Genomic DNA, 10319 nt, shown 5'->3' on the forward strand with positions numbered 1-10319 from the left:
GACTTGTCTGCCTGTAGCATTCAAGCATGACATCTTTCCCATTCTTGATAATGTCCAAATATAATGGATTTAGACAGGCCCGTGCACAGACCTTTTGGTGGCAGGTGCTCAAACTTTAAAAAAAGGCAACCCCCCCCCCCCCCAAAACTTCCCCCCGAAACCTTCGGTCACAGACTCGTTGGGCAATTTTGGCTATATTTAGTTTTACATGAAAACAATAGATGGCCAAATTTTAATGGCTAATTAAATTACACATTCACGGTAAATTTAACGACTTGCGGGCAGTGGGTTCAGAATAACAACGACAATCTGTATACAAAAAGGTATTTTTAATTTTTACCCCAAACAAAAGGACACTTTAGAGACGAAGGGCAAATAGGGAATGTGCTCTGCACAGGTAATGCCCTATCTGTGCACGTGCCTAAAAACATTTTGTTGACAGTACCTTTTTTTAAGTGAAAATCTTCCCCATATGGTAATCAGGGGTAAGGGTAAACTCAAGGAAACCCAGTTTACCCACCTTTTTTACTTTGTGGATAGGGTTTAGGTCTGTTCAGCAAGATAATTGTGTTTTTTTTTTTTTTGCATTATGGGTTTACCCACCTATATACCCAGGGTGCTCCTTGTCACAGATGGGCTATTGCAGCAGACGACCACATCGAGTTCTATCCTATCAGCTAAAAACAATAAGCGGCTCCGGTGGGCACGCGATCACCAACACTGGACAAATGAGGAGTGGGAAAAACATTGCCTGGTCCATGGCCCCATCCTGCATGTCAACGGTACAGGCTGGTGGTGTACTGGTGTGGGGAATGTTTTCCTGGCACACGTTAGGACCCTTGATACCAATTGAGCAACGATTGAACGCCACAGCGTATCTGAGCATTGTTGCTCACCAAACCCAATGGAGTCTTTAGGATGAGATGCATTCATGCTGTTGGCAGCATGAATGTACCACCGTCCAATCTGCAGCAACTGCGTGATACCCTGAAGAATTCCATCTGTTCTGGAGGTAGAAGGGGGGGGTGTCTGACCCGGTAATAGGTGCATGTACCGTAATTTCCGGACTATTGAGCGCACCTGAATATAAGCCGCACCCACTGAATTAAAAAAATATATATATTTTGAACATAAATAAGCCGCACATGTCTATAAGCCGCAGGTGCCTACCGGTACATTGAAACAAATGAACTTTACACAGGCTTTAACGAAACACGGCTTGTAACAAAAATAAATAGGCTTTAACGAAACACGGCTTGTAACAAAAATAAATAGGCTTTATCGAAACAATGCTTGTAACAAAAATTTTAAAATTAGCAGTAAACAGTAGCCTACCAAGAAAGTCATTGGTCACTATCTTCCTCCTCCTGTACACTGAAACCATCTTCGGTGTCGGAGTTGAATAGCCTCAGAATTGCTTCATCCGATATTGGATCGTTTTCATTGTCGCTCTCGTCACTTTCATCCGGAGGCAAATCCCCCGCTGAGCCCTCTTCAACACGCAGCAGTCCAGCCTTTCGAAACCCGTTGATGATAGTGGATTTTTTGACAATGCTCCACACTGTCAGGACCCACTGGCAGACTTGACCATAAGTTGCTCTTCGCATGCGGCCCGTTTTAGTGAAGGATTTCTCCCCACTTGTCATCCAAGCCTCCCACTGAACACGGAGCGCCACCTTAAATGCACAATTTACACTGATGTCGAGTGGCTGCAAATACTTTGTTGTGCCCCCAGGAATCAGGGTGACAAAATTACTACCGTAATCAGAATGATGGGAAGTTTGAGAGCGCTCGAATTAATCTGAACCGTAAACAAAAAAGTTGTTTGACCTTAACCCGTTCGGCAATTTCATTGGTCTAATGAAAGCTTCATGCCGCCAAAAAACTGAGCACGTCACAGAATGTGTTTTTAAAAAAAAAAGTATTTATTTGAAAGCGGGAAAAATCCATATATTAGCCGCATGGGAAAAAAGTTGCGGCTTTTAGTCCGTAAATTACGGTACCTAATAAACTGCCCTGATGATGTAAATACAGTACTACACCTTCATGTCCCACATCAACAGACCATTTGTCCAAATGTCTCCCAACAGAGTGTTACAACCTGTTGACCATAGGAAGCTGCTGCTTGTCTGCCTGACTCATTGACCATAGCAAATAATCCACAGATCTTAACTTCTGGATGCCAATTCCACTTTAGTATGCCAAGTCTTGAATAGAGAATGCAACTACTGGAAAATACCATTACCATTAAAAAAAAATTCCTTCCTCTATCCCTGAGCAGAAAGACGTTTTGGTGTCAAAGAGAGACTATAAAGTTGATGGGTTCAAAGCAGCTGTAGAGGGAAGGAGGGAGAGAGATGTGGTAAAGAGGTCAATGGAACAGAGACCGTGGGGGGATAGAAGGAGGATGCTGGATTGGTGAACAATCAACCAGTCTGATCTAACAACGTGGATATCAGTCAAATCCGTCATGATTGATGTGTTGTAACAGGCCCACAATGTGGTTACTGAAGTCTGATTTGGATATACAGTGAGGGGAAAAAAGTATTTCATCCCCTGCTGATTTTGTACGTTTGCCCACTGACAAAGAAATGATCAGTCTATAATTTTAATGGTAGGTTTATTTGAACAGTGAGAGACAGAATAACAACAAAAAAATACAGAAAAATGCATGTCAAAAATGTTATAAATTGATTTGCATTTTAATGAGGGAAATAAGTATTTGACCCCTCTGAAAAACATAACTTAGTTCTTGGTGGCAAAACCCTCTCTGTTCAAATAAACCTACCATTAAAATTATAGACTGATCATTTCTTTGTCAGTGGGCAAACGTACAAATCAGCAGGGGATCAAATACTTTTTTCCCTCACTGTATTTGGCTGTTTTTGCTGCATGACATTTAGAAGTTGTTCCTTTTTAGGCTTAGAAGAAGTGACTGCTAAATGCTAACTTCCATTCGTATAAACTGGTAGCATAGCTAGCATACAGAAACCGGCGGTGCTAGTCAAAGTCGTTTTTAACTATAATGCAGTTGATTGGTGACGATGACATTAACATGTATAGGGCCTGACATCCATACAAGCGTTATGCTCAGATTTTTACCACAACATAGAGTGAAATACACACAAATAATAGCCTAAATGTAGCCTCATTCTGCTGGGGAGGAGATTAGGGATCTCACCCCTCACCGCATCTTCCCCATGGCATTTCCATTGTTCTGGTCGAGTTCCATTGACCTCTTTACTGCATCTATTGTCTAAGGCCAGAGCCAGGGAGGACCCCTCTTTCCCAGACTTACTGCTGGATGGCGAGGCGGTCTGAAGGAAGGCTATGGTCCACAGATGACTGTGAAATTCAGTTTTTAGTTGAGATCGGGGAATACAGCCTAGATACAACGTATCCCTGAAATATTTTTCTTACTCTATCAAATCCCTTAAGCAGCTTGCTTATGAAAATTCCGTTGACTTTATGTGTAGGTTCTATTGTGAAAAAACAAAAAAACCTGCCAATTTTTTCTTAAAATCTGTGCCCAATAGCCCTCTCTGGATCCCAGCATACCAGTTAAACTGCCAACCGCTCAACCGCGAGGCCCGCTCCCAAATTTTAACATGACACAGTGGGAACATCAGAAGTCCATTAGGTGTCATGGTAACCTGGTGTAGGTCATTTATCTTATGTTCATTAACAGCTATGAAGTCGACACAACACGCCAGATACAATTGAAACCAAATGACCCTTTTGGAGACCCTTGAGTGTGCGTTGATAGGCACTCACACACACACAGAAAGTTTCCTGCTCTACATTGTACAGATCAGGCCGTGGCGTGCCAGAGGTATGTGACAGAAACTGTGCCCTGGCTCTGTGGTTTGTATGAGTTTCAAATGTTCTGTGAAAAACATTGCAGCATGCGAACCGGATGGGAACTCTGGCTGGGACTGTGGTATTCTTCACTCAGGCCTGCTGCTGCTGCTGCTAAATACTGTTATAACTCTCTGGATAGTGCTTAATGCTCCCATTGCTCCTCTCAACAACATTACCTTAACACTACATAATAAATAAGGTGGACTTGCTGAATTAAGCTATCGGGGAGGTAAGTGCTGGAACTGTAGCTGGTGAGGAGAGGTAACACTAATACTTTACCTCTCTGTGTCAATGTTGTTTCTTGTCTATACCAGAACTATAATCGTAATGGTTACAAATGGCCTCTCTACCAGCTGAATAAGTCACTACAGTCATAAAACTCACCTAGAGTGTAAATGACTACATAATTACAAGGTTCTGGTTCCTGAACCTTAGACATTGTAGCTAGATGGACGTTTAAACACAGAGAGGCAGGCAGCCATTTACATGTACACCCAGAACCATGACATCACAGGCATGCAGTGTGTGTGTGTGTGTTATTGAGAGCAGATGAAGGAAAAGTGTACAGGTCTTAGTATTGCTCTTGGTCCAGAGCCAGAGCTGCAGATGGTCCTGGTTTGTGTTTGTGCAAAACGGCTGTGATGCTCACGCCTCCCGAGTGATCATGACGAAACACACACACCAGACTACTCTACCCCAGCAGGCCCTGGGTCGAGTCAGCTAACTCCACAGAGAGTTCTGGGTTGTGCTTTAATTAAATGGCACTGTTAAGACTAACTGTTAAGTCACACAACGCCTCGCTCTGCAATACTCCCTGAAGGATTACCCTTAGAAAGAACACACATCTTCCCATAGTGGTTAGCTCTGCATGTACATGTACGTCACTGTCAACGGCAGCAATACCAGCTTTAATAAAGGAGGGCTAGCCTCCGTACAGTAGGTAGAGGTAGTAGACCTGCCAGCTTTGCACTTCCTTAGCAACAACAAACAAAAACAACAACAAGAGAGAGAACTCTGCCTCCCGGGAGTTCCTCTGGAATGCTAAGCTCCAGTCTGCCCTGATGTTTGTAGAGTCTGGAATGAGGTTGTCTTGGCGACGGGAGGCCGTCTGAGGGAAGACCCGTGTCTTGCTGACGCTGCCGCTTGCATTGTCACAGTACAAAGGCCATGGAGGTAGAACCAACCTGCCAACAAGCCGGAAGCCGCACCTTGTGTTGGTTCAGGTGGAAGCATAGATAGCTTTTCTCTCTCTCTCTGTGTGTGTGTGTGTGTGTGTGTGTGTGTGTGTGTGTGTGTGTGTGTGTGTGTGTGTGTGTGTGTGTGTGTGTGTGTGTGTATCATGTAACGCTATCTCTATTTACATGATAATGGTTTTTCCTATTTGAAGGTGTAACAAACCAGCATTACTGTATGCTAAATGCATCTGATTGTGCAACCATGATATGTATTGCACAATCACCTGAAGTGACTTTCTCCACGTCAAAACTCCAGTATCTACAGTTGAAGTCGGAAGTTTACGTGCACTTAGGTTGGAGTCGTTAAAACTCGTTTTCCAACCACTCCACAAATTTCTTGTTAACAAACTAGAGTTTTGGCAAGTCGGTTAGGACATCTACTTTGTGCATGACACAAGTAATTTTTCCAACAATTGTTTACAGACAGATTATTTCACCATAATTCCCTGTATCACAATTCCAGTGGGTCAGAAGTTTACATACACTAAGTTGACTGTGCCTTTACACAGCTTGGAAAATTCCAGAAAATTATGTCATGGCTTTGGAAGCTTCTGATAGGCTAATTGACATAATTTGAGTCAATTGGAGGTGTACCTGTGGATGTATTTCAAGGCCTACCTTCAAACTCAGTGCCTCTTTGCTTGACATCATGGGAAAATAAAACCTCAGAAAGACCTCAGAAAAACAATTGTAGACCTCCACAAGTCTGGTTCATCCTTGGGAGTAATTTCCAAGTGCAGATCAATCCCAGAACAACATCAAAGGACCTTGTGAAGATGCTGGAGGAAACGGGTACAAAAGTATCTATATCCACAGTAAAACAAGCCCTCTATCGACATAACCTGAAAGGCCGCTCAGCAAGGAAGAAGCCACTGCTCCAAAACCACCATAAAAAAGCCAGACTACGGTTTGTAACTGCATATGGGGACAAAGATTGTACTTTTGGAGAAATGTCCCCAGGTCTGATGAAACAAAAATAGAACTGTTTGTCCATAATGACCATCGTTATGTTTGGAGGAAAAAGGGGGAGGCTTGCAAGCCGAAGAACACCATCCCAACCGTGAAGCCCGTGGGTGGCAGCATCATGTTCTGGGGGTGCTTTGCTGCAGGAGGGACTGGTGCATTTCTCAAAATAGATGGCATCATGAGGCAGGAAAATTATGTGGATATATTGAATCATTCTCTCTACTATTATTCTGACATTTCACATTCTTAAAATAAACATCTCAAGACATCAGTCAGGAAGTTAAAGCTTGGTCGCAAATGGGTCTTCCAAATGGACAATGACCCCAAGCATACTTCCAAAGTTGTGGCAAAATGGCTTAAGGACAACAAAGTCAAGGTATTGGAGTGGCCATCATGAAGCCCTGACCTCAATCCTATAGAAAATTTGTGGACAGAACTGAAAAAGTGTATGAGCAAGGAGGCCAACCAACCTGACTCAGTTACACCAGCTCTGTCAGGAGGAATGGGCCAAAATTCACCCAACTTTTTGTTGGAAGCTTGTGGAAGGCTTCCCGAAACATTTGACCCAAGTTAAACAATTTAAAAGCAATGCTACCAAATACTAATTGAGTGTATGTAAACTTCTGACCCACTGGAAATGTGATGAAAGAAATAAAAGCTGAAATAAATCATTCTCTCTACTATTATTCTGACATTTCACATTCTTAAAATAAAATGGTGATCCTAACTACATTTACATTTTAGTAATTTAGCAGACGCTCTTATCCAGAGCGACTTACAGTAGTGAATGCATACATTTCATGCATTTTTTGTTGTTGTTGTACTGGCCCCCCGTGGGAATCGAACCCACAACTCTGGCATTGCAAACACCATGCTCTACCAACTGAGCCACAGGGAAGACTGACCTTCAACAGGGCATTTGTACTCAGATTAAATGTCAGGAATTGTGAAAAACTGAGTTTAAATGTATTTGGCTAAGATGTATGTAAACTTCCGACTTCAACTGTATCAGCTAACAGTACCTTGTGCAACAGATGTAAAATCGTCCCAGGCTCCAGATACAATAAGGGCTTAAAGGGCCCTAAAGCCTTCAGCCTGAATCTACAGTTTTAATCACATTGACGATGACAGACGAGCAATCTGTACTGCATCACCTGTGGTAGTCAGAAGAACTACCTGTAAGACAGACCAAAGCCAGCTTAGCTCCAGTCAGACACCCAACCTCCCCTTTCATCCTCACCGCCTCCAATCCTCCCTGGCTCCCAGAAACGTTTTCACAAACCCAGTGGGAGGAGAGGAGAGAACAGAACTACAGAGGCCAGGTGAATTACTGCTCCTCTCACGTCACTGTCTGAAGACATGTCAAAACAGCCTACTCTTTGATCATCCTCAGCCAATCCTGTTAGATCAAAATGTAGTAGCCTACCACTGCACACTATGAGGGAAACAATTTGATCAGAAATTGGCAAGTAGACCTAGTATTTCTGATGTTATAGTCCAAAGTAATTTGGTCCTTGCTATCCGGGATCGCTGGGACATCCTTACCCCATTGAAGGTTAGGGTAGGTTAGAGTTAGGGTTCAGATAGTACAAACCCTCCCTTAACCCGGATGACTCTGGGCGGCCTCATGGGTCTCCCGGTCGCAGCCGGCTGCGACACAGCCTGGGATCGAACCAGGATCTGTAGTGATGCAGACTGTAGTAACGCAGGTGCGCCACTCGGGAGTCCCCAAATCTCTCAAATCGTTTAATCAACAGTGTGATCTATGTAGACTACATGCTGACCATGTCAGTGACATTGATCTTTGTCAAACTACTTGATCCTGGTAACAAGCATGATGCTTTTGGTTTGATATTTATCATCAGCTTGTTGTTTTATCATGACGTGTCTATAATGGTTTTACAGTGACAGTCTATATCCCTGTCCAACTGGAGGATAGTTCACGGTGTGCCTTGGCATGTCATCATTCTTTTATGACCATTATTGCTCTTCTCTTTCCATACAAAGTCATTGCCAAATTATAGTTAGATTTTTTATATAGTAGATTATAGTCTTTACACCCATCACCACATTGTTTCTCTCTTTGCTTTGGTTACTGCAAAATGAAGCTGTCTTCTGGATACTAGGCTGTGTCCCAAATGGCACCCTATTCCCAATATAGTGAACCACTTTTGACCGGGACCCATACGGCTCTGGTGAAAAGCACTGCATTATGCAGGCAAGAGGCTGCCATTTGGTACGCACTCCAGTCTTCCCCTGTGATGTTTTGGAGTGTTAAATCTGTCATGAGGATCTGTTAATGTGGCTCATCTCACAGTATACCTGACTGGGTGCCAGTCCTCTGTCTCTGATGAGTGAGCCTCTCTCTCGCTCTCTTTCTCCTTCTCATTCTCCTGTTCTCTCTCCTTCTCTCTCTCTAGCATGTTTCTGGTATGAGAGTGATTCCTGTGTCATTTTCATATCACTCATCTTCACTTAGCCTTAGCCAGTCCCATAAAGCTGGAGTTGATTCATGCAGTAACACTAAACTATCTCAGACATTACTATGAGCGAGAGAGAGACAGAGAGAGAAAGAGACAGGTTCTAGATAGCACCTTTTTTTCTAAGAGTACTTCTTATGTCTCTGTTGGTATCAATCTATGTGATTAACGGGGGCTGAGCTAGAGTGGTGTTTGTGAGACGGGCGGATCCCGAAGGGGCCCCGGGCAGGGTCTAAGGCCCTATCAAATCTGTGATACGGAGAACGCAGACAGAATCACGGAATCCAGACGATAAAACGGAATTCAACAATATTCAACTGTAGGGAATAAACTAAATGTTTTGAAAAGTAACCAATTTGCCCAAGTTGATCATAAGACATGAACAGAATGCATCAGTGATTTGTATTTCCAGCAACTTTCTGAAGAGGCAACAAGAATCCCACCGTCTATGTATGTGCGGTGCGTGCAGCTACCGCCTTGTTAGCAATGATGCTAAATCAAAATCTTCTGGTAGATGGAAAGGCTTTCCCAAAAACCTTCTCAATTAAATGTTAACTACAAAGTAGCATATGCTTACCTGGCATAATGATATCATTATTAGCGTAAATCCAGTTGCTATTAGTTTTGATAACTCTACCATCACGTGCGCTACAAAAACATAGCTAAACAGCAGCCTCTTACTAGGGTAACTACACCCCCCCCCCAAAAAAAGAAAAAAAAAAGTGGTCTCCTGATGTGGTTTAAGCATTGTTGTCACGCATGTGTGTAGGAACGGACCAAAGCGCAGCGTGAGTATCGTTCCACATCTTTATTACATTGTGGAACTTAGCCAAACGAACAATAAACTATAAACAAAACACAAACCGTGACGACAGCGGTGCAACATGCACTAACTCAAAATAATCTCCCACAAACACAGGTGGGAAAAACAACTACTTAAATATGATCCCCAATTAGAGACAACAATGACCAGCTGCCTCTAATTGGGAATCATACAAAACCCCCAACATAGAAAAAATAAACTAGAACAAAACATAGAAAAAAGAAACTAGATAAACCCCCCAGTCACGCCCTGACCTACTCTACCATAGAAAATAAGAGCACTCTATGGTCAGGACGTGACAGTTGTGGACTTAGAGCATCCAATTCAGTTGGATGCTCTAAAAACGAAACAGAATCAGGCAAAAAATAAAACTGATTTTATAGGTAACTAAGGGTCTGTTATACAAAAATGTCTGAAGAATCCGAATAGTTTGAGCTACAAACTATTAAAGCTATCTATGAAAAGCTGAGACTCACAAGCTATACAAGAGTCGTTAGACAGTAAGGGGTTCTTCTACATAGAAGACCATAGTAAACCCAGGACATAGTGTCTATAATACTGTAAGGGGTTCTTCTACATAGATCATAGTAAATCCCAGGACATAGTGTCTATAATACTGTAAAGGGTTCTTCTACATAGAAGACCACAGTAAATCCCAGGACATAGTGTCTATAATACTGTAAGGGGTTCTTCTACATAGAAGACCACAGTAAATCCCAGGACATAGTGTGTATAATACTGTAAGGGGTTCTTCTACATAGACCATAGTAAATCCCAGGACATAGTGTGTATAATACTGTAAGGGGTTCTTCTACATAGATCATAGTAAATCCCTGGACATAGTGTGTATAATACGGTAAGGGGTTCTTCTACATAGATCATAGTAAATCCCTGGACATAGTGTCTATAATACTGTAAGGGGTTCTTCTACATAGAAGACCACAGTAAATCCCA

The sequence above is a fragment of the Salmo salar genome, chromosome ssa13, assembly GCF_905237065.1.
Source record: "Salmo salar chromosome ssa13, Ssal_v3.1, whole genome shotgun sequence".
In the NCBI taxonomy this organism is placed as follows: Eukaryota; Metazoa; Chordata; class Actinopteri; order Salmoniformes; family Salmonidae; genus Salmo; species Salmo salar.